Genomic DNA, 25360 nt, shown 5'->3' on the forward strand with positions numbered 1-25360 from the left:
ATAGTAGATAGGACAGTAGGAATCTCGTTAATCCATTCATGCGCGTCACTAATTAGATGACGAGGCATTTGGCTACCTTAAGAGAGTCATAGTTACTCCCGCCGTTGACCCGCGCTTACTTGAATTTCTTCACTTTGACATTCAGAGCACTGGGCAGAAATCACATTGTGTCAACACCCGCTAGGGCCATCACAATGCTTTGTTTTAATTAGACAGTCGGATTCCCAAGTCCGTGCCAGTTCTGAATTGATTGTTAATTGATAATCGTTATAATTAATAAGAACTAATCGGTTTGACCCAATTAGTATTCTTAAAAATTTTAGCAAGAAAGTTCCACAATTGGCTACGTAACTAACTATCCGGGAACAAGTAACTAACATAAATGCTAGAAACTCTATTTACCCAGAACGAGCACATAAACCATGTTATTGTTTCCAATCAAGCCCGACTATCTCAATCTTCAGAGCCAATCCTTATCCCGAAGTTACGGATCTAATTTGCCGACTTCCCTTACCTACATTATTCTATCGACTAGAGACTCTTCACCTTGGAGACCAGCTGCGGATATTGGTACGGCCTGTTGAGAAGTTTGCGTGTCCCCACCATAAATTTTCAAGGTCCGAGGAGAAAATATCGACACAACAGTATATGTCATGCTCTTCTAGCCCATCTACCATATCTCTCTGCGAAAGACTTCCATGGTAGTACGGCTATAAAACAGAAAAGAAAACTCTTCCGATATCTCTCGACGGCTTCTTTATGGTCGTTCCTGTTGCCAGGATGAGCACGAGGCCCATATTTAATAACAAACGGATACTCAACAGGTTACGGAATTGGAACCGTATTCCCTTTCGTTCAAAATTATTCAAGTATATTATATTAGCTTGATTTGTATATATTGCGTTTTTGGTTTTACTTGAAAATTTTCGGCTTTCGCCTTGAACTTAGGACCGACTAACTCGTGATCAACCACTGTTCACACGAAACCCTTCTCCACTTCAGTCCTCCAAGGTCTCATTCGATTATTTGCTACTACCACCAAGATCTGTACCAATGGCAGCTCCATGCAGGCTTACGCCAAACACTTCTACGCATACCATTGTACCTTCCTACTCACTAAAGTTTCAAATGTATATCACAAGTAATATAAATCATCTACTTTAGCGGTAATGTATAGGTATACAACTTAAGCGCCATCCATTTTAAGGGCTAGTTGCTTCGGCAGGTGAGTTGTTACACACTCCTTAGCGGATTTCGACTTCCATGATCACCGTCCTGCTGTTTTAAGCAACCAACGCCTTTCATGGTATCTGCATGAGTTGTTAATTTGGGCACCGTAACATTACGTTTGGTTCATCCCACAGCGCCAGTTCTGCTTACCAAAAGTGGCCCACTGGGCACATTATATCATAACCTTAAACTTCATATCAAGAAAGTTAAGGTTCTTACCCATTTAAAGTTTGAGAATAGGTTAAGATCGTTTCGACCCTAAGGCCTCTAATCATTCGCTTTACCAGATAAGATTATTTTATATAATATTAAAATGCACCAGCTATCCTGAGGGAAACTTCGGAAGGAACCAGCTACTAGATGGTTCGATTGGTCTTTCGCCCCTATACTCAATTCTGACAATCGATTTGCACGTCAGAACTGTTTCGGTCTTCCATCAGGGTTTCCCCTGACTTCAACCTGATCAAGTATAGTTCACCATCTTTCGGGTCACAGCATATATGCTCAAGGTACGTTCCAGTTAGAGGCATAAATAATATAAATATCATTATACATAACTATATAGAACGCCCCGGGATTGTGTTAATTAGCTATAAATAGTTAAAAAACTAATCCCATTATTAGTCAAGTTAATTACGCTATTAGGTTTATATCCAATAACTTGCACATATGTTAGACTCCTTGGTCCGTGTTTCAAGACGGGTCCCGAAGGTATCCTGAATCTTTCGCATTGTTAATCCTACAAGTGCATATAATAAACACAAAAATCAATGATAATCATGCCATTATATAATTCCGAAAAATTAACGCACTGTATTCATATAAATCTATCAGCACTTTATCAAATTAATAACATTTATTCTGTGTTAAAATGCAAGCAATTTAATTTGAATAAACTATAAGTTATATTTTATGATAAATTTGGTATGCTAATAGATTACAATGTCCTTATATGGAAAAAATGCACACTATTATCATAATATTGTTTAAATATTACAATTTTAATGATGAATTTTCCATAACGGATATTCAGGTTCATCGGGCTTAACCTCTAAGCAGTTTCACGTACTGTTTAACTCTCTATTCAGAGTTCTTTTCAACTTTCCCTCACGGTACTTGTTTACTATCGGTCTCATGGTTATATTTAGTTTTAGATGGAGTTTACCACCCACTTAGTGCTGCACTATCAAGCAACACGACTCTTTGGAAACATCATCTAGTAATCATTAACGTTATACGGGCCTGGCACCCTCTATGGGTAAATGGCCTCATTTAAGAAGGACTTAAATCGTTAATTTCTCATACTAGAATATTGACGCTCCATACACTGCATCTCACATTTGCCATATAGACAAAGTGACTTAGTGCTGAACTGATTTCTTTTCGCTCGCCGCTACTAAGAAAATCCTTGTTAGTTTCTTTTCCTCCCCTAATTAATATGCTTAAATTCAGGGGGTAGTCCCATATGAGTTGAGGTTGTATATAACTTTTATTTGCAATTAATTCTTTATATATAATGATAAAACATTTTATTAAATTCGTTTAAAGCTGACGTATATATATATTAATGGCATTTATTTGTAACGAATTAACGAAGAATAATAATATTGTCAACGTTTTTCATATTTCAAATCATTAAGAAGAGACAATTCTAGATAATATTTTATGCTAGACATTTCTCAGTATTATTTGATTGAAAAAGAAAATATTCCTCTTCGTTTTTCTCAAAGTTTCATTACTATTGTGAGATAATGTTTTTCATATATTTGTTAATATTATGAATAAAATAATTAAATTATTTTTATCCAATAATATACCATATGCTTATAAAATTTTATTATAAAATTTGTATAAACAACTTAATTAGCATAGTCTTACAACCCTCAACCATATGTAGTCCAAGCAGCACTATAAAATTAATTAAAGTACATAACAGCATGGACTGCGATATGCGTTCAAAATGTCGATGTTCATGTGTCCTGCAGTTCACACGATGACGCACAGTTTGCTGCGTTCTTCATCGACCCATGAGCCGAGTGATCCACCGCTTAGAGTTTTATAATATTGGTTTTAAATTGGTCAAATATGTTTTTATTGAAAGAAATTAAAAATACACCATTTTATTGGCATATATCAATTCCTTCAATAAATGTATTTATATACCTAAAATAAATGCTGCGAAATGTCTTAGTTTTATATAAACAATATATATCAAAGTATTATTTGTAATGGCATTTGTTTGTTAATATATATTGATAATTTTATATAAAACATTAACCTGAAACCAGGTACAACATTGTATATTTTAGGTTGTTGCATTATCCAATGTATGATCATCATCAAATTAGTTGGCCAATACATCTCGCAACGCGTGTATATTATGGTCCATATACACACAAAAGTTTATAATAAATATATAAAATATATTTTATTATATTAATAATTCGATTTGCTTGTTCGAATTTTATGTTTGTTTCTATTTAATTTATTTGTAATAATATTATATTATTACAATATTTCGATTTGCTTGTTCGAAATTTATTTGATCTTTTACTTTTAAGATCATATTTTTGGTATAATTATTATTATAATTATTATGTATATATATATATATATTGGTAATTTGTATTAACAAATTTTTTTATTAACGGTAAGGATATTATACAATAATGATCCTTCCGCAGGTTCACCTACGGAAACCTTGTTACGACTTTTACTTCCTCTAAATAATCAAGTTCGGTCAACTTTTGCGAAACAACCGTAACACACAAGGCGTCACAGTGATCACGTCCGGAGACCTCACTAAATAATTCAATCGGTAGTAGCGACGGGCGGTGTGTACAAAGGGCAGGGACGTAATCAATGCGAGTTAATGACTCACACTTACTGGGAATTCCAAGTTCATGTGAACAGTTTCAGTTCACAATCCCAAGCATGAAAGTGGTTCAGCGGTTTACCCGGACCTCTCGGTCTAGGAAATACACGTTGATACTTTCATTGTAGCGCGCGTGCAGCCCAGGACATCTAAGGGCATCACAGACCTGTTATTGCTCAATCTCATTATTGCTAGACGCAATTTGTCCATTTAAGAAGCTAGTGTCCTTATAATGGGACAAACCAACAGGTACGGCTCCACTTATATAAACACATTCAAACACAATAAACATTTTACTGCCACCATGAATGAAGGCTATATAAGCTTCAACACCATAATCCTGAAGATATCTATTTAATATATTTGAGTCTCGTTCGTTATCGGAATTAACCAGACAAATCACTCCACGAACTAAGAACGGCCATGCACCACCACCCATAGATTCGAGAAAGAGCTATCAATCTGTCTTACACACTTATGTTCGGACCTGGTAAGTTTTCCCGTGTTGAGTCAAATTAAGCCGCAGGCTCCACTCCTGGTGGTGCCCTTCCGTCAATTCCTTTAAGTTTCAGCTTTGCAACCATACTTCCCCCGGAGCCCAAAAGCTTTGGTTTCCCGGGAAGCGACTGAGAGAGCCATAAAAGTAGCTACACCCAATTGCTAGCTGGCATCGTTTATGGTTAGAACTAGGGCGGTATCTGATCGCCTTCGAACCTCTAACTTTCGTTCTTGATTAATGAAAACATCTTTGGCAAATGCTTTCGCTTAAGTTAGTCTTACGACGGTCCAAGAATTTCACCTCTCGCGTCGTAATACTAATGCCCCCAAACTGCTTCTATTAATCATTACCTCTTGATCTGAAAACCAATGAAAGCAGAACAGAGGTCTTATTTCATTATCCCATGCACAGAATATTCAGGCATTTGAAGCCTGCTTTAAGCACTCTAATTTGTTCAAAGTAATTGTACCGGCCCACAATAACACTCGTTTAAGAGCACTAATGCAGGTTTTTAAATAGGAGGAACATATGAAAAAATACAAGTATTTAAACACATATAAGAACTCCACCGGTAATACGCTTACATACATAAAGGTATAGTACTAACCACAATTGTAAGTTGTACTACCCGTATGAAGCACAAGTTCAACTACGAACGTTTTAACCGCAACAACTTTAATATACGCTATTGGAGCTGGAATTACCGCGGCTGCTGGCACCAGACTTGCCCTCCAATTGGTCCTTGTTAAAGGATTTAAAGTGTACTCATTCCAATTACAGGGCCTCGGATATGAGTCCTGTATTGTTATTTTTCGTCACTACCTCCCCGAGCTGGGAGTGGGTAATTTACGCGCCTGCTGCCTTCCTTAGATGTGGTAGCCGTTTCTCAGGCTCCCTCTCCGGAATCGAACCCTGATTCCCCGTTACCCGTTGCAACCATGGTAGTCCTAGATACTACCATCAAAAGTTGATAGGGCAGACATTTGAAAGATCTGTCGTCGGTACAAGACCATACGATCTGCATGTTATCTAGAGTTCAACCAATATAACGATCTTGCGATCGCTTGGTTTTAGCCTAATAAAAGCACATGTCCCATAAGGTTCATGTTTTAATTGCATGTATTAGCTCTAGAATTACCACAGTTATCCAAGTAACTGTTAACGATCTAAGGAACCATAACTGATATAATGAGCCTTTTGCGGTTTCACTTTTAATTCGTGTGTACTTAGACATGCATGGCTTAATCTTTGAGACAAGCATATAACTACTGGCAGGATCAACCAGAATAATGTTTTCGTTCATATTTCATTCATATTTTTTGAATAGAAATTAGTAATATAAATATAATAGATTTTATTTCCATTTTATATGTTCGGTTTTTCTTAAATATTGATTTTAATTCAATATTTTTTTTTGCTTTGTGAAATAATTCTATTTTAATTCGAATACGGCCATTTTTATATGGCATTCGTATACGTTCTTTAATTTTTACTTGTTTCGCCACTAATATAACAAGTTTATAATTGATGTTAAAGAAAAAGTACAACTTTTTTATAACACAATTTTCAATATATATTGTTCTTTCTATAAGTTTTTATTATATTATATATACATATTTCATTCTAAAATATCATTTTTGTTCAACATACATAATTATTGTATCCACACATGTACAATTTTTGTTTAACCAATATAAATATTGAGTTAAATCATTTGCATTTTGATGATAAATTTAAAATTTATCTTTTCCATATAACTCTCTGGTAATATATGATATAAAACCGAGCGCATATGAAATTATTTTGATCACTAATATTGCAATTATATTTTATTATAATGCTTTTTGTAAACACATTGTACCGGCAAGCGATACTCTGTGCCCAAACGACAGGGGATATAATAATTTAATATAAATTATCATATATACCTGCCACCAAAGATTAACGATAAAAGTCGGAAACAATTTGTTATTCTATATATAATAGAAACTTGACCTCTGTTTCACTTTATTATCATGGGTTTATAATATTAACCGCGTAGCCAAGTCTTAATTTCATTTAAGAAACAAATTTATACGGATAATATTTTGATTTTAATATATGTTGTTCTATTGATAACAAAAGTATATATTATAATATATTTTGTTCAATAGTAGATGGACTACTTACTGTACCATCCTTATTTTTTATTATTATTGATATACATTATATTGACAACAGCATATGATATTCATATGGTTTGTTCAATAATTAATTGGTGGACAACCACTGACCATCCTATAGTAGTTTTTGGCCACGACGTCTAAATATCGAAATTATTTAATTCCGTTTGCCACCCATACGATAGATATTAACTATCTATAATAATAATGTGTACGCATAAAATATTATATGTATATATATAGACCAACAGACAAGCACTTCACCCTATAGTAGTTTTTGGCCACGACGTCTATATATCGGGCATATTTAATTCTCTTTGCCACCCAACCAAAGATATTCACTTTTTTATATAAAGTATTATTTGATCATATTAATATAACCAATTATTTCTGCCATATTCATATAATTTCTTTATGAATTATTTTTTGGTCATATCCATATAATCTATATGCCGTATCCATATAATGAATACGGCATATCCATACAACTAGCCATATTTGTATGTCAATGTATATTTTATTATACATTTTTTTTCTTTATACATATAATATGGTATTTCCATATCGCTATAATTGAATTATATGTATAAGATATCATTTATATATAGCATTGCCAAAATAATATGATAAACATAAATTTTGAACAATACGGCCGGTCGGCGAGCACTGCCTCCCTATATATGTTTTTGGCCACGACGTCTAAATATTGGGTATTTTTCGTACTGCGGCCCCGGTGTATGTAAATTGGGCATATTTCGTACTGATGCCAACATATCTATATGACTCATTATTTTCTTCCATATCAATATAACTTCTTTTATTTCCATATTCAAGTAATTTCTTTATTTGCCATATCAATATAAAATATTTTTTGGTCATATTTATATAATCTATATGCCATATCCATATAATGAATACGGCATATCCATACAACTAGCCATATTTGTATGTCAATGTATATTTTATTATACATTTTTTTTCTTTATACATATAATATGGTATTTCCATATCGCTATAATTGAATTATATGTATAAGATATCATTTATATATAGCATTGCCAAAATAATATGATAAACATAAATTTTGAACAATACGGCCGGTCGGCGAGCACTGCCTCCCTATATATGTTTTTGGCCACGACGTCTAAATATTGGGTATTTTTCGTACTGCGGCCCCGGTGTATGTAAATTGGGCATATTTCGTACTGATGCCAACATATCTATATGACTCATTATTTTCTTCCATATCAATATAACTTCTTTTATTTCCATATTCAAGTAATTTCTTTATTTGCCATATCAATATAAAATATTTTTTGGTCATATTTATATAATCTATATGCCGTATCCATATAATGAATACGGCATATCCATACAACTAGCCATATTTGTATGTCAATGTATATTTTATTATACATTTTTTTTCTTTATACATATAATATGGTATTTCCATATCGCTATAATTGAATTATATGTATAAGATATCATTTATATATAGCATTGCCAAAATAATATGAAAAACATAAATTTTGAACAATACAACCGGTCGGCGAGCACTGCCTCCCTATATATGTTTTTGGCCACGACGTCTAAATATTGGGTATTTATCGTACTGCGGCTCCGGTGTATGTAAATTGGGCATATTTCGTACTGATGCCACCATATCCATATAACTTATTTTTTGTTCTATATCTATATAATTAATTTTTTTCCATACCTATAACTATTAAACTAATTTTTTTCCATATCCATACTTGAACTTATTATTTTTCCCATATCCATATAACTCGTTTTTTCCATATCCACACTAGAATTTAGTATTTATCCCATATCCATATAAATCATTATTTACCATATCAATATAAATAATATTTTTCCATATTCATACTAGAACTTATTATTTCTTTAATATTCATATAACTCAATATTTTTTCATATCCATACTAGAACTTATTCTTTTTCCCATATCCATACTAGAACTTATAAATTTTCCCATATTCATATAACTAATTTTTTTCATATCCATACTAGAACATTATATTTTTGCCATATCTATATAACTCATTTTATTCCATATCCATACTAGAACTTATTATTTCTTTAATATCCATATAACTTAATATTTTTCCATATCCATACCAGAACTTTTTATTTTTCCCATATCCATAGAACTAATTTTTTTCATATCCATACTAGAACCTAATTTTATCCATATAACTTATTATTTACTATTACAATATAATTAATTTTTTCCATATCCATACTAGAGCTTATTATCTCTTCAATATCCATAAAACTCAATATTTTTTCATATCCATACTAGAACTGATTATTTTTCCCATATCCATACTAGAACTCAGTATTCTTCCCATATCCATACTACAACTTAGTATTTTTCCCATATGCATATAACTCATTATTTAGCATATCAATATAACTAATTTTTTTCCATATCCATACTAGAACTTATTATTTCTTTAATATCCATATAACTCAATATTTTTTTATATCCATACTAGAACTTATTATTTTTCCCATATCCATACTAGAACTTATAAATTTTCCCATATTCATATAACTAATTTTTTTCATATCCATACTAGAACATTAAATTTTTTGCCATATCTATATAACTCATTTTATTCCATATCCATACTAGAACTTATTATTTCTTTAATATCCATATAACTCAATATTTTTTCATATCCATACTAGAACTTATCATTTTTCCCATATTCATATAACTCATTTTTCCATATCCATACTAGAACTCTGTATTCTTTTCCATATCCATATAACTCATTTTTTTTTTCATATCCATACTAGAACTTATTATTTTTCCCATATCCACATAACTCATTTTTTTCATATCCATACTAGAACTTGTTATTTTTCCCATATCCATATAACTCATTTTTTTTCATATCCATACTAGAACTTAATATTATTTTCATATCCATATAACTCATGTTTGGACTTGGAATATTTTTATACACGTCACTAATAGGATGACGATTCAGTTGGCTACCTTAAGAGGTACATATACTTGCATATGTCTCTTACTTGTATGTTCGGACTTAGAATATTTTTATACACGTCACTAATAGGATGACGATTCAGTTGGCTACCTTAAGAGGTACATATACTTGCATATGTCTCTTACTTGTATGTTCGGACTTAGAATATTTTTATACACGTCACTAATAGGATGACGATTCAGTTGGCTACCTTAAGAGGTACATATACTTGCATATGTCTCTTATTTGCATGTTCGGACTTAGAATATTTTTATACGCGTCACTAATAGGATGACGATTCAGTTGGCTACCTTAAGAGGTACATATACTTGCATATGTCTCTTACTTGTATGTTCGGACTTAGAATATTTTTATACACGTCACTAATAGGATGACGATTCAGTTGGCTACCTTAAGAGGTACATATACTTGCATATGTCTCTTACTTGTATGTTCGGACTTAGAATATTTTTATACACGTCACTAATAGGATGACGATTCAGTTGGCTACCTTAAGAGGTACATATACTTGCATATGTCTCTTACTTGTATGTTCGGACTTAGAATATTTGTATACACGTCACTAATAGGATGACGATTCAGTTGGCTACCTTAAGAAGTACATATACTTGCATATGTCTCTTATTTGCATGTTCGGACTTAGAATATTTTTATACGCGTCACTAATAGGATGACGATACATATGGCTACCATTGTTAAATATATTTAAATAAAATTTATTTAAATATAATTATTATTTTATATATATATATTTTATATATATATATATTCTGACTTAAAAAAGCCAAACAAAATAAACACAATTAAATTTATGTTTATTATCGAATCATCAAGCAAAGGATAAGCTTCAGTGGATCGCAGTATGGCAGCTGCTCAACCACTTACAACACCTTGCCTGTTACAAAAGTCGTTTACAATTGATTCTAGGCTTTGTCATTGTATTAAATAATGCTTTTATATGTAACTAGCGCGGCATCAGGTGATCGAAGATCCTCCCAATTTACTATGTTACAAATTACATTGGCATCACATCCATTGTCGTTTATAAAGTAAATTATAAACTTTAAATGGTTTAGAAGCCATACAATGCAAATTGCCCCTTATTTATCATTGCAGTCCAGCACGGATACGACCTTAGAGGCGTTCAGGCATAATCCAACGGACGTAGCGTCATACCACTGTTCGCTCGAACAAGTATTGTGCCATTGGTCCGTACCTGCGGTTCCTCTCGTACTACGCAGGAATGCTGTCGCAACAACGTTTTGTCATTAGTAGGGTAAAACTAACCTGTCTCACGACGGTCTAAACCCAGCTCACGTTCCCTTGCATGGGTGAACAATCCAACGCTTGGTGAATTTTGCTTCACAATGATAGGAAGAGCCGACATCGAAGGATCAAAAAGCGACGTCGCTATGAACGCTTGGCCGCCACAAGCCAGTTATCCCTATGGTAACTTTTCTGACACCTCTTGTTAAAAACTCTTTAAACCAAAAGGATCGATAGGCCGAGCTTTTGCTGTCCCTGTGTGTACTGAACACCGAGATCAAGTCAGCATTTGCCCTTTTGCTCTATGTGTGGTTTCTGTCCGCACTGAGCTGGCCTTGGGACACCTCCGTTATTATTTGAGAGATGTACCGCCCCAGTCAAACTCCCTACCTGGCAATGTCCTTGAATTGGATCATACCTGAGTAATTGGAGTTATACCAAATTTTCAAATCAAAAATACATAAATGCACCGTTTTATTAAAGAATTTGTTTGCGATTATATAACAAACTCGTGATACTTTGATCAAGAAGCTTGCATCAAAACCCAATACCATAAGATATAATAAATATATCCGTATAATGGCTAGGAAATGATACACGTTCCATTTAATCAAGTAAGTAAGGAAACAATAAGAGTAGTGGTATTTCATTGACGATACCAAACCGAAGTCTAATATCTCCCACTTATTCTACACCTCTTATGTCTCCTTACACTGCCAGATTAGAGTCAAGCTCAAAAGGGTCTTCTTTCCCCGCTAATTATTCCAAGCCCGTTCCCTTGGCTGTGGTTTCGCTAGATAGTAGATAGGGACAGGTGTCTATCGGATCCCTCCGAAGCTTATTTAACGTGGCGTGTTCCACACTGAAGGGATTACAACCACGGCACTCTTATACACCCACAAGTGAGTGTATAGTGCAATGTGTCTAGGTTAAGCGCCAGACCAACGCCCCGGACTAGAAGCTATAGCTATGTACATAGCAACCACCCCGGTAGCAATTCGAATGCTTACTTGTCGGGCAAGCATTCCCCCTTGCTGAGGAGCGGGATCTATCTAAATCCCTACTGATCTTTGGGTCACAGCACCCGAGTTGTATGACGCAACTCCACGTCGAACCCGAAGGCTCTACCCGCATATGGGTATCAACCACAGCCACCACGATACTCCCACATGGGGGCCAACCTCAATGAGCAGCCTTGGACAGCTGCTCAACCCGTGGTACCGAAATTACAGGCTCGGTAGGCCTCACCCCTGAAGCTCCGACAAGCTCGGATAGGGCACCCATGTCATATTAGTCGCCTCCTACGACAAGCTATGACAAGCTGTGGTAGAATTCTTCGCCGCTAGCCACACAGCAGGAGTTGATTGGGCTAAGCCCAGCGCCTGTGGTTCATCCATCCGCTGCATCCGTCCTACGCCTTGAAAAGGCAGCATCCGCGAAGACTCCTAGGAGACGCATCCGTTCTGGGGTCTCTACTACTCCCGCGACGATCCATCTTCCCTGGTCCTGGACAATTCCGAGAGCATCGAGGTCACGCAATTCGTTGTACAGCCGGCATTCACATAATACGTGAAGCCAGCTCTCGTCAGCCTCCCCACATGAGCATGCGGTCGTGGTGCTGAGAGTCCTGCCGTGTAAGAATGCGTTTAGCGACCCGTGTCCTGTCAGTAAGAATCCGGCTTTTAGAGTAAAGACAAAGTCTTTCCTCTTGTAGACAAACGCTGCCTCTGGGAAGAATTCGCGAGTCACATGCCCGTGATCGGCGTTATCCCATCTGAGTTGCCACTCATTTAGCAGACTTTCGTCTAGCAGAGCCATCTTGTCCTTCCAGTTCATCCCGGTCATATCCAGTCCATGCAGCCAGTCGTTGGTATCCAGGGGGATTTCCTTCCGTAGTTTGAACTTCAAAGCAGACCGATGAGCGTCAAGATCCATTGGAGGAGCACCAGCAAGCACCTGCAGTGCCACGGTGGACACTGTGCGGCATACCGGTAGGCATCCCAAAAGGATGGTCCTCTGGCACGAGGTGAGGAGTTTTAGGGATTTACCCCTACTCACCGCCTTGTACCAGACCGAGGCACCAAAGAGTGCACATGGCATCATGAGTCCCCTATATATGGTCCTCTTTGCGCGGGAACTGAGTCCCCAATCGACTCGAAGCACCCGTGCTAGCCCCGCGGCGACTCCAGTCAGCCGATCTCGAATTGCCGAGATATGCGGGAGGAAACTCAACCGCTCGCCGACTAAGATGCCCAGGTACCGGTATTTTTCGACATACGGTAGGCTTGCTCCAGCAAAACGCACCGTTGGTCTCCTTCGTTGCGAAAGCTTCCCTTTCAGCAACATGATTGCCGTCTTGCTGGTGGACACGCTCACTCCAACTTCAGATCCCCAGGCTCCCACGATGCTCATCAACTGCTCGCCTTTTCGCTCCAGATCAGCACGGGAATTCCCGTCAACGAAAAGTAGCAAATCATCTGCATACGCGCTCACAGCACAATGTGGCTCTAGGCGCTGAAGCAGCACATCCATCAGAAGGTTCCAAATGAATGGACCACTAATGGACCCTTGCGGGCAGCCCCGTGTAACCGAGACTGTGGCTGCTTCATACCTGCTGATGATGCTTGCCCTTCGGCCGGAGAAATAGCTTTTCCACAAGCTTATCTCACGACAGCCGACGTCGACAAGCCGATCGAGCACTGCGCTCCACTCCACATTGTCGAATGCTCCCTTGAAATCGACAAAAATTCCAAGGACGTATTGCGACGTGGTGTTGTCAACTGTGGTTGTGGCATGCCTCCAGGCATCCTCCACGCAGCGTCCAGGCCGAAATCCAAATTGCCATCTGCAGCCATCCGGTAGCACATCCTTGAGTCGATTCACCATGAGTCCTTCGAGCACCTTTCCGAACACTGGCAAAAGGCATATGCCACGATAGGACGAAGGATCGCTCCTGTCCTTGTCGGGCCCCTTTACCAGCGGTATCACTCTCGGGTGTTTCCACTCGTCAGGGAAGTATCCTTCCGAGAGGCATCGAGAGTACAGCGACGTCAGGTGCTCCGGAATGGCACGCCATACCTCCTTGACGATGCCACCCGTGATGCCATCCATACCCGGAGATCTCCGACTTTTCAGCCTGGAGACGCAGGTCGCCACCTCGAAGGATTCGAGAATTGGCGGGGCACCAGGGTGTACGTCCACGCGTGCAGTCGACTCCGCAACTGGAAAGAAGTGGCGAAGAAGCACGTTTGCGCAGTCGAGCCAATTTACGATAAGCGCGCCGTTCGACCGAAGACATCCGAGATCGGTTGTCTTCTTCCGGCCTCGGCATATTCGGTAGACGTGCCCCCATGGATCATCTTTGTGCCGTCCCACGAAGTCCCGCCAGTTTTGCTCCTTTGTCGTCAGGATAAGCTTCTTGTACTGGGCTGAAGCAAGCCTCAGACCAGCAACAAGTTGCACAGCATCATCGGTACCACTCCGACGAGCTTCCTGCAGCCTCCGCCTCAGTCTCCGAACCTCTTGGCGTTTGGTACTCAGTTCAGGATTCCACCATATTACTTTTCTCCTTTCTGCAGGCATCCTGCGCCCCATCACTCTGTCGCACACGTCCTGTACGGTAGAGCGGAGGGCAGACACTCGTTCGTCCAACGGCGATTCCTCCAGTTCCTCGAGACCTCTTGCTGCACTCCTTAGCTCCTCACCGAATCTTCGCCAACTTACATTGGAGAGTCTCCATTGCGGTACCGGAGCTAGGCTCTCAACGGCCCTATTGGGATCTGGAGTAACCTCAACAGTGATAATGTTGTGGTCACTGAGATCCCAGAAGTCGACTCTCCATTCGAACATAGCCCATGCTCGCGCTGCGTCGTTGGCGAAGGTCACGTCGATATCACTACTGGAGCGAATATTATCGAACGTGAACACCTGGCTGGCTGTGTTGAGCACACAGGCACCGCTTGCAATGATCCACTCGGTCAAGTGCTGTCCCCGTTCGCGACGATGACTATCTCCAGAGTTGGGTGGAGATTTACTAAACCACATGGGGGACACGGCGTTAGCATCTATTCCAAGGATTGTCGGTGTCGTGCTGGCCAGCAGCAGGACCGAATCCAGGTAGTCGGTGTAGGGCTCCAGAGCAGCTCTATGCCGGCAGTATGCGGAGGCCAGAAAGATAGTGCCGTATCTTCCCGTGACACTCACGCACACTCCGTACTCCGTCGTCAGGCTCTCGATGGGCATGCAGATGGCATTTGCATCATCCACTATGATTGCGGCTTTCCTCCTCTTGTCTGCGAAGACCCTCATCCCTCCAGGGAGTCCAGTCATTCTTCCAGCTGTGTCCACGTAGGGCTCCTGGACTAGTGCGAACAGGTGGCCAGCATCTCTCACCTGCTTGGCAAGCTCGATGAAAGCGCAACGGCCTTTGCCACAATTTGCTTGGATGAAGCTGAACATATTAATGTCTAGCTTGCACCCTTGCTATCACCGCGCCGTATATCGGGCAACCTCCCGAGAGCATATAATGTCCTGAGGGAAGCCCTTTATGCCGGCAGTTACGGCAATCCACCGGGTTACAACATTGTACCGCTTTGTGGCCATCCTGTCCGCACTGACGGCAGACCTGCTTCGTATACCTGCAGTTGTCAATCTTGTGGTCGAATCCCAGGCAATTATGGCAAGCGTAGGTGCGCACTTGCCGCCGACAGCGATAAGAGAACCACTTGATGTAAACTCTGCCACCATCTAGAAGGCTCAGCGCCTGGTCGTCTACTTCCAGTGTCACGTTAATTGTGGCACCGTTGGCAGTAGACCAGGGCTTTGTGGTCAAAACCACCGCTTTCTGAAACTGCTTCATCGACCAATCCTCAAAGTTTTTCTCTTTGAGTTCCAGCATAAATTCCTCGTGTCCTATGGTGGTGTCAACGTCTTGCACAATCACCCGAGGTTTTATAATCGGATTTCTCGACACCTTAAGGCCCTCCTCAGCGAACTTTGCAGATGCGACAACTTTGGTCATTTCTGCTCGAGATGGCGTGCGAATAATAGCACCGCCTCTCTTCAGCTCACGCACCTCATGACCCTAACGCCCAGGGCGGGCGCAACCTCCTTGCGGATTTTGTCCGCAATCTGCCTTCCCGAGAGGGTGGGATCGTCGCCGGCAACGACCGCTGACCACGTTTCGCGAATGTTCACGCTCCGTGGTGCGGCTACGGGGGAGCAGGTTGGCCAACAAGATGCGCGCCTCTTGCAGCAGTAGTTGCATAGGAGGCAGCCGAGACGACCGGTGTTGGCGTTGGTTGTCTGCTTGCACGATCCTCGAGGACTCCAATGTGAATCATCATAGCACTGATAATCTCCTCATACCTGTTGAAATTATTCTGGATTTTTCCCAGCCATTTTGAGCTGGTCGTCGAGGCAACCAATACTTTCGCGAACGAGTCCGGATGTCCGCCAATTCTCGTGCTATGGCACCGCTTCCCATCTTTACCTTCTCCATGATGGAGACTACCGGAATATCTGGGGTAACAATGGGTGCAGTATCTGGGGCGTCAATAGTCGCAGCGGCGTTTTCAGCGGCGTTTCAGAGCAGCATTCACAGGGTCAGCTGAACTTGCGGCAATCGCAGCAGCACTCGGCATCTCCATCCATAATGGCTCATTTTCTTCATCTAAAGACACCCTGGCGTGTCCTTTGTCCCACCAATAGCTGGAACCTTTGCCCGTGATGCATCTCTCGGCGGCCCATACTGCGTTTTTCCCCCTAGCGCGCACGGTCCTTCCACGGGTCTGAACTGCGGTGCTGCTCCCATGTTCACTTCAGACTCGCTAACATCCATATTGGATGGAACCCCGACTCTATTTTGCTGATCTGGTATCCCAATCAGCTGATTTGCTGAAATTCCAATGCTCGAACCACTTATCAAAGTCACACACCTTTGTCCAATTTCCGTACCAAATATATGACAAATAGCAAAGTCACATTACCTTTCAGACAACTGTCAAATAAATATGCCTAAATGAGGCAAATATGAAACAAAATTCACAAAATGAAAAACGCGAAATATCACTCAACCGCACAGTTTTTCATGCAGAAAAACCGAAAACGTTTCACAGGCAATAAACACGAATTTTGGTGCTAGTTTCAGCTATGTAGCTAACCGGGGACTGTTGTTTTTGAATTAACTAACGGAGCGCACGAAAACACACGTCTGCTCACTCGAGCAATCCAAAATCGACTGTGAGTAGATAGGGACAGTAGGAATCTCGTTAATCCATTCATGCGCGTCACTAATGAGATGACGAGGCATTTTGGCTACCTTAAGAGAGTCATAGTTACTCCCGCCGTTGACCCGCGCTTACTTGAATTTCTTCACTTTGACATTCAGAGCACTGGGCAGAAAATCACATTGTGTCAACACCCGCTAGGGCCATCACAATGCTTTGTTTTAATTAGACAGTCGGATTCCCCAAGTCCGTGCCAGTTCTGAATTGATTGTTAATTGATAATCGTTATAATTAATAAGAACTAATTGGTTTGACCCAATTAGTATTCTTAAAAATTTTAGCAAGAAAGTTCCACAATTGGCTACGTAACTAACTATCCGGGGAACAAGTAACTAACATAAATGCTAGAAACTCTATTTACCCAGAACGAGCACATAAACCATGTTATTGTTTCCCAATCAAGCCCGACTATCTCAATCTTCAGAGCCAATCCTTATCCCGAAGTTACGGATCTAATTTGCCGACTTCCCTTACCTACATTATTCTATCGACTAGAGACTCTTCACCTTGGAGACCAGCTGCGGATATTGGTACGGCCTGTTGAGAAGTTTGCGTGTCCCCACCATAAATTTTCAAGGTCCGAGGAGAAAATATCGACACAACAGTATATGTCATGCTCTTCTAGCCCATCTACCATATCTCTCTGCGAAAGACTTCCATGGTAGTACGGCTATAAAACAGAAAAGAAAACTCTTCCGATATCTCTCGACGGCTTCTTTATGGTCGTTCCTGTTGCCAGGATGAGCACGAGGCCCATATTTAATAACAAACGGATACTCAACAGGTTACGGAATTGGAACCGTATTCCCTTTCGTTCAAAATTATTCAAGTATATTATATTAGCTTGATTTGTATATATTGCGTTTTTGGTTTTACTTGAAAATTTTCGGCTTTCGCCTTGAACTTAGGACCGACTAACTCGTGATCAACCACTGTTCACACGAAACCCTTCTCCACTTCAGTCCTCCAAGGTCTCATTCGATTATTTGCTACTACCACCAAGATCTGTACCAATGGCAGCTCCATGCAGGCTTACGCCAAACACTTCTACGCATACCATTGTACCTTCCTACTCACTAAAGTTTCAAAATTTATATCACAAGTAATATAAATCATCTACTTTAGCGGTAATGTATAGGTATACAACTTAAGCGCCATCCATTTTAAGGGCTAGTTGCTTCGGCAGGTGAGTTGTTACACACTCCTTAGCGGATTTCGACTTCCATGATCACCGTCCTGCTGTTTTAAGCAACCAACGCCTTTCATGGTATCTGCATGAGTTGTTAATTTGGGCACCGTAACATTACGTTTGGTTCATCCCACAGCGCCAGTTCTGCTTACCAAAAGTGGCCCACTGGGCACATTATATCATAACCTTAAACTTCATATCAAGAAAGTTAAGGTTCTTACCCATTTAAAGTTTGAGAATAGGTTAAGATCGTTTCGACCCTAAGGCCTCTAATCATTCGCTTTACCAGATAAGATTATTTTATATAATATTAAAATGCACCAGCTATCCTGAGGGAAACTTCGGAAGGAACCAGCTACTAGATGGTTCGATTGGTCTTTCGCCCCTATACTCAATTCTGACAATCGATTTGCACGTCAGAACTGTTTCGGTCTTCCATCAGGGTTTCCCCTGACTTCAACCTGATCAAGTATAGTTCACCATCTTTCGGGTCACAGCATATATGCTCAAGGTACGTTCCAGTTAGAGGCATAAATAATATAAATATCATTATACATAACTATATAGAACGCCCCGGGATTGTGTTAATTAGCTATAAATAGTTAAAAAACTAATCCCATTATTAGTCAAGTTAATTACGCTATTAGGTTTATATCCCAATAACTTGCACATATGTTAGACTCCTTGGTCCGTGTTTCAAGACGGGTCCCGAAGGTATCCTGAATCTTTCGCATTGTTAATCCTACAAGTGCATATAATAAACACAAAAATCAATGATAATCATGCCATTATATAATTCCGAAAAATTAACGCACTGTATTCATATAAATCTATCAGCACTTTATCAAATTAATAACATTTATTCTGTGTTAAAATGCAAGCAATTTAATTTGAATAAACTATAAGTTATATTTTATGATAAATTTGGTATGCTAATAGATTACAATGTCCTTATATGGAAAAAATGCACACTATTATCATAATATTGTTTAAATATTACAATTTTAATGATGAATTTTCCATAACGGATATTCAGGTTCATCGGGCTTAACCTCTAAGCAGTTTCACGTACTGTTTAACTCTCTATTCAGAGTTCTTTTCAACTTTCCCTCACGGTACTTGTTTACTATCGGTCTCATGGTTATATTTAGTTTTAGATGGAGTTTACCACCCACTTAGTGCTGCACTATCAAGCAACACGACTCTTTGGAAACATCATCTAGTAATCATTAACGTTATACGGGCCTGGCACCCTCTATGGGTAAATGGCCTCATTTAAGAAGGACTTAAATCGTTAATTTCTCATACTAGAATATTGACGCTCCATACACTGCATCTCACATTTGCCATATAGACAAAGTGACTTAGTGCTGAACTGATTTCTTTTCGCTCGCCGCTACTAAGAAAATCCTTGTTAGTTTCTTTTCCTCCCCTAATTAATATGCTTAAATTCAGGGGGTAGTCCCATATGAGTTGAGGTTGTATATAACTTTTATTTGCAATTAATTCTTTATATATAATGATAAAACATTTTATTAAATTCGTTTAAAGCTGACGTATATATATATTAATGGCATTTATTTGTAACGAATTAACGAAGAATAATAATATTGTCAACGTTTTTCATATTTCAAATCATTAATAAGAGACAATTCTAGATAATATTTTATGCTAGACATTTCTCAGTATTATTTGATTGAAAAAGAAAATATTCCTCTTCGTTTTTCTCAAAGTTTAATTACTATTGTGAGATAATGTTTTTCATATATTTGTTAATATTATGAATAAAATAATTAAATTATTTTTATCCAATAATATACCATATGCTTATAAAATTTTATTATAAAATTTGTATAAACAACTTAATTAGCATAGTCTTACAACCCTCAACCATATGTAGTCCAAGCAGCACTATAAAATTAATTAAAGTACATAACAGCATGGACTGCGATATGCGTTCAAAATGTCGATGTTCATGTGTCCTGCAGTTCACACGATGACGCACAGTTTGCTGCGTTCTTCATCGACCCATGAGCCGAGTGATCCACCGCTTAGAGTTTTATAATATTGGTTTTAAATTTGGTCAAATATGTTTTTATTGAAAGAAATTAAAAATACACCATTTTACTGGCATATATCAATTCCTTCAATAAATGTATTTATATACCTAAAATAAATGCTGCGAAATGTCTTAGTTTTATATAAACAATATATATCAAAGTATTATTTGTAATGGCATTTGTTTGTTAATATATATTGATAATTTTATATAAAACATTAACCTGAAACCAGGTACAACATTGTATATTTTAGGTTGTTGCATTATCCAATGTATGATCATCATCAAATTAGTTGGCCAATACATCTCGCAACGCGTGTATATTATGGTCCATATACACACAAAAGTTTATAATAAATATATAAAATATATTTTATTATATTAATAATTCGATTTGCTTGTTCGAATTTTATGTTTGTTTCTATTTAATTTATTTGTAATAATATTATATTATTACAATATTTCGATTTGCTTCTTCTAAAATTATATCATCTTTTACTTTTAAGATCATATTTTTGGTATAATTATTATTATAATTATTATGTATATATATATATATATTGGTAATTTGTATTAAATTTGTATTAACAAATTTTTTTATTAACGGTAAGGATATTATACAATAATGATCCTTCCGCAGGTTCACCTACGGAAACCTTGTTACGACTTTTACTTCCTCTAAATAATCAAGTTCGGTCAACTTTTGCGAAACAACCGTAACACACAAGGCGTCACAGTGATCACGTCCGGAGACCTCACTAAATAATTCAATCGGTAGTAGCGACGGGCGGTGTGTACAAAGGGCAGGGACGTAATCAATGCGAGTTAATGACTCACACTTACTGGGAATTCCAAGTTCATGTGAACAGTTTCAGTTCACAATCCCAAGCATGAAAGTGGTTCAGCGGTTTACCCGGACCTCTCGGTCTAGGAAATACACGTTGATACTTTCATTGTAGCGCGCGTGCAGCCCAGGACATCTAAGGGCATCACAGACCTGTTATTGCTCAATCTCATTATTGCTAGACGCAATTTGTCCATTTAAGAAGCTAGTGTCCTTATAATGGGACAAACCAACAGGTACGGCTCCACTTATATAAACACATTCAAACACAATAAACATTTTACTGCCACCATGAATGAAGGCTATATAAGCTTCAACACCATAATCCTGAAGATATCTATTTAATATATTTGAGTCTCGTTCGTTATCGGAATTAACCAGACAAATCACTCCACGAACTAAGAACGGCCATGCACCACCACCCATAGATTCGAGAAAGAGCTATCAATCTGTCTTACACACTTATGTTCGGACCTGGTAAGTTTTCCCGTGTTGAGTCAAATTAAGCCGCAGGCTCCACTCCTGGTGGTGCCCTTCCGTCAATTCCTTTAAGTTTCAGCTTTGCAACCATACTTCCCCCGGAGCCCAAAAGCTTTGGTTTCCCGGGAAGCGACTGAGAGAGCCATAAAAGTAGCTACACCCAATTGCTAGCTGGCATCGTTTATGGTTAGAACTAGGGCGGTATCTGATCGCCTTCGAACCTCTAACTTTCGTTCTTGATTAATGAAAACATCTTTGGCAAATGCTTTCGCTTAAGTTAGTCTTACGACGGTCCAAGAATTTCACCTCTCGCGTCGTAATACTAATGCCCCCAAACTGCTTCTATTAATCATTACCTCTTGATCTGAAAACCAATGAAAGCAGAACAGAGGTCTTATTTCATTATCCCATGCACAGAATATTCAGGCATTTGAAGCCTGCTTTAAGCACTCTAATTTGTTCAAAGTAATTGTACCGGCCCACAATAACACTCGTTTAAGAGCACTAATGCAGGTTTTTAAATAGGAGGAACATATGAAAAAATACAAGTATTTAAACACATATAAGAACTCCACCGGTAATACGCTTACATACATAAAGGTATAGTACTAACCACAATTGTAAGTTGTACTACCCGTATGAAGCACAAGTTCAACTACGAACGTTTTAACCGCAACAACTTTAATATACGCTATTGGAGCTGGAATTACCGCGGCTGCTGGCACCAGACTTGCCCTCCAATTGGTCCTTGTTAAAGGATTTAAAGTGTACTCATTCCAATTACAGGGCCTCGGATATGAGTCCTGTATTGTTATTTTTCGTCACTACCTCCCCGAGCTGGGAGTGGGTAATTTACGCGCCTGCTGCCTTCCTTAGATGTGGTAGCCGTTTCTCAGGCTCCCTCTCCGGAATCGAACCCTGATTCCCCGTTACCCGTTGCAACCATGGTAGTCCTAGATACTACCATCAAAAGTTGATAGGGCAGACATTTGAAAGATCTGTCGTCGGTACAAGACCATACGATCTGCATGTTATCTAGAGTTCAACCAATATAACGATCTTGCGATCGCTTGGTTTTAGCCTAATAAAAGCACATGTCCCATAAGGTTCATGTTTTAATTGCATGTATTAGCTCTAGAATTACCACAGTTATCCAAGTAACTGTTAACGATCTAAGGAACCATAACTGATATAATGAGCCTTTTGCGGTTTCACTTTTAATTCGTGTGTACTTAGACATGCATGGCTTAATCTTTGAGACAAGCATATAACTACTGGCAGGATCAACCAGAATAATGTTTTCGTTCATATTTCATTCATATTTTTTGAATAGAAATTAGTAATATAAATATAATAGATTTTATTTCCATTTTATATGTTCGGTTTTTCTTAAATATTGATTTTAATTCAATATTTTTTTTTTGCTTTGTGAAATAATTCTATTTTAATTCGAATACGGCCATTTTTATATGGCATTCGTATACGTTCTTTAATTTTTACTTGTTTCGCCACTAATATAACAAGTTTATAATTGATGTTAAAGAAAAAGTACAACTTTTTTATAACACAATTTTCAATATATATTGTTCTTTCTATAAGTTTTTATTATATTATATATACATATTTCATTCTAAAATATCATTTTTGTTCAACATACATAATTATTGTATCCACACATGTACAATTTTTGTTTAACCAATATAAATATTGAGTTAAATCATTTGCATTTTGATGATAAATTTAAAATTTATCTTTTCCATATAACTCTCTGGTAATATATGATATAAAACCGAGCGCATATGAAATTATTTTGATCACTAATATTGCAATTATATTTTATTATAATGCTTTTTGTAAACACATTGTACCGGCAAGCGATACTCTGTGCCCAAACGACAGGGGATATAATAATTTAATATAAATTATCATATATACCTGCCACCAAAGATTAACGATAAAAGTCGGAAACAATTTGTTATTCTATATATAATAGAAACTTGACCTCTGTTTCACCTTATTATCATGGGTTTATAATATTAACCGCGTAGCCAAGTCTTAATTTCATTTAAGAAACAAATTTATACGGATAATATTTTGATTTTAATATATGTTGTTCTATTGATAACAAAAGTATATATTATAATATATTTTGTTCAATAGTAGATGGACTACTTACTGTACCATCCTTATTTTTTATTATTATTGATATACATTATATTGACAACAGCATATGATATTCATATGGTTTGTTCAATAATTAATTGGTGGACAACCACTGACCATCCTATAGTAGTTTTTGGCCACGACGTCTAAATATCGAAATTATTTAATTCCGTTTGCCACCCATACGATAGATATTAACTATCTATAATAATAATGTGTACGCATAAAATATTATATGTATATATATAGACCAACAGACAAGCACTTCACCCTATAGTAGTTTTTGGCCACGACGTCTATATATCGGGCATATTTAATTCTCTTTGCCACCCAACCAAAGATATTCACTTTTTTATATAAAGTATTATTTGATCATATTAATATAACCAATTATTTCTGCCATATTCATATAATTTCTTTATGAATTATTTTTTGGTCATATCCATATAATCTATATGCCGTATCCATATAATGAATACGGCATATCCATACAACTAGCCATATTTGTATGTCAATGTATATTTTATTATACATTTTTTTCTTTATACATATAATATGGTATTTCCATATCGCTATAATTGAATTATATGTATAAGATATCATTTATATATAGCATTGCCAAAATAATATGATAAACATAAATTTTGAACAATACGGCCGGTCGGCGAGCACTGCCTCCCTATATATGTTTTTGGCCACGACGTCTAAATATTGGGTATTTTTCGTACTGCGGCCCCGGTGTATGTAAATTGGGCATATTTCGTACTGATGCCAACATATCTATATGACTCATTATTTTCTTCCATATCAATATAACTTCTTTTATTTCCATATTCAAGTAATTTCTTTATTTGACATATCAATATAAAATATTTTTTGGTCATATTTATATAATCTTTATGACGTATACATATAATGAATACGGCATATCCATACAACTAGCCATATTTGTATGTCAATGTATATTTTATTATACATTTTTTTTCTTTATACATATAATATGGTATTTCCATATCGCTATAATTGAATTATATGTATAAGATATCATTTATATATAGCATTGCCAAAATAATATGATAAACATAAATTTTGAACAATACGGCCGGTCGGCGAGCACTGCCTCCCTATATATGTTTTTGGCCACGACGTCTAAATATTGGGTATTTTTCGTACTGCGGCCCCGGTGTATGTAAATTGGGCATATTTCGTACTGATGCCAACATATCTATATGACTCATTATTTTCTTCCATATCAATATAACTTCTTT

The 25360-nt window shown here is 37.7% G+C and overlaps 1 long non-coding RNA gene, 4 other non-coding genes and 2 pseudogenes across 5 annotated transcripts; 1 reads left to right on the forward strand and 6 right to left on the reverse strand.

The window, feature by feature from the left end:
- Window positions 1-2709, reverse strand: LOC138914233 (large subunit ribosomal RNA; annotated as a pseudogene; the record flags this gene model as incomplete).
- Window positions 2710-3107: 398 nt separating this feature from the next.
- On the reverse strand, window positions 3108-3286 carry LOC138914228 (5.8S ribosomal RNA). Its single transcript, XR_011420089.1, has one exon. It is a non-coding gene; the product is annotated as a 5.8S ribosomal RNA (ribosomal RNA).
- Window positions 3287-3897: 611 nt separating this feature from the next.
- On the reverse strand, window positions 3898-5892 carry LOC138914231 (small subunit ribosomal RNA). The gene has a single exon (XR_011420091.1). It is a non-coding gene; the product is annotated as a small subunit ribosomal RNA (ribosomal RNA).
- Window positions 5893-11747: 5855 nt separating this feature from the next.
- LOC138914227 (uncharacterized) lies at window positions 11748-17501 on the forward strand. The gene is made up of 2 exons (XR_011420088.1): window positions 11748-11884; window positions 17329-17501. It is a non-coding gene; the product is annotated as an uncharacterized lncRNA (long non-coding RNA).
- LOC138914229 (large subunit ribosomal RNA) lies at window positions 17259-20028 on the reverse strand (annotated as a pseudogene).
- A 398-nt stretch (window positions 20029-20426) lies between these two features.
- LOC138914230 (5.8S ribosomal RNA) lies at window positions 20427-20605 on the reverse strand. Its single transcript, XR_011420090.1, has one exon. It is a non-coding gene; the product is annotated as a 5.8S ribosomal RNA (ribosomal RNA).
- Window positions 20606-21228: 623 nt separating this feature from the next.
- On the reverse strand, window positions 21229-23223 carry LOC138914232 (small subunit ribosomal RNA). Its single transcript, XR_011420093.1, has one exon. It is a non-coding gene; the product is annotated as a small subunit ribosomal RNA (ribosomal RNA).
- Window positions 23224-25360: the final 2137 nt, after the last annotated feature.

Source organism: Drosophila takahashii, unplaced genomic scaffold (genome assembly GCF_030179915.1).
Source record: "Drosophila takahashii strain IR98-3 E-12201 unplaced genomic scaffold, DtakHiC1v2 scaffold_148, whole genome shotgun sequence".
Lineage (NCBI taxonomy): Eukaryota > Metazoa > Arthropoda > Insecta > Diptera > Drosophilidae > Drosophila > Drosophila takahashii.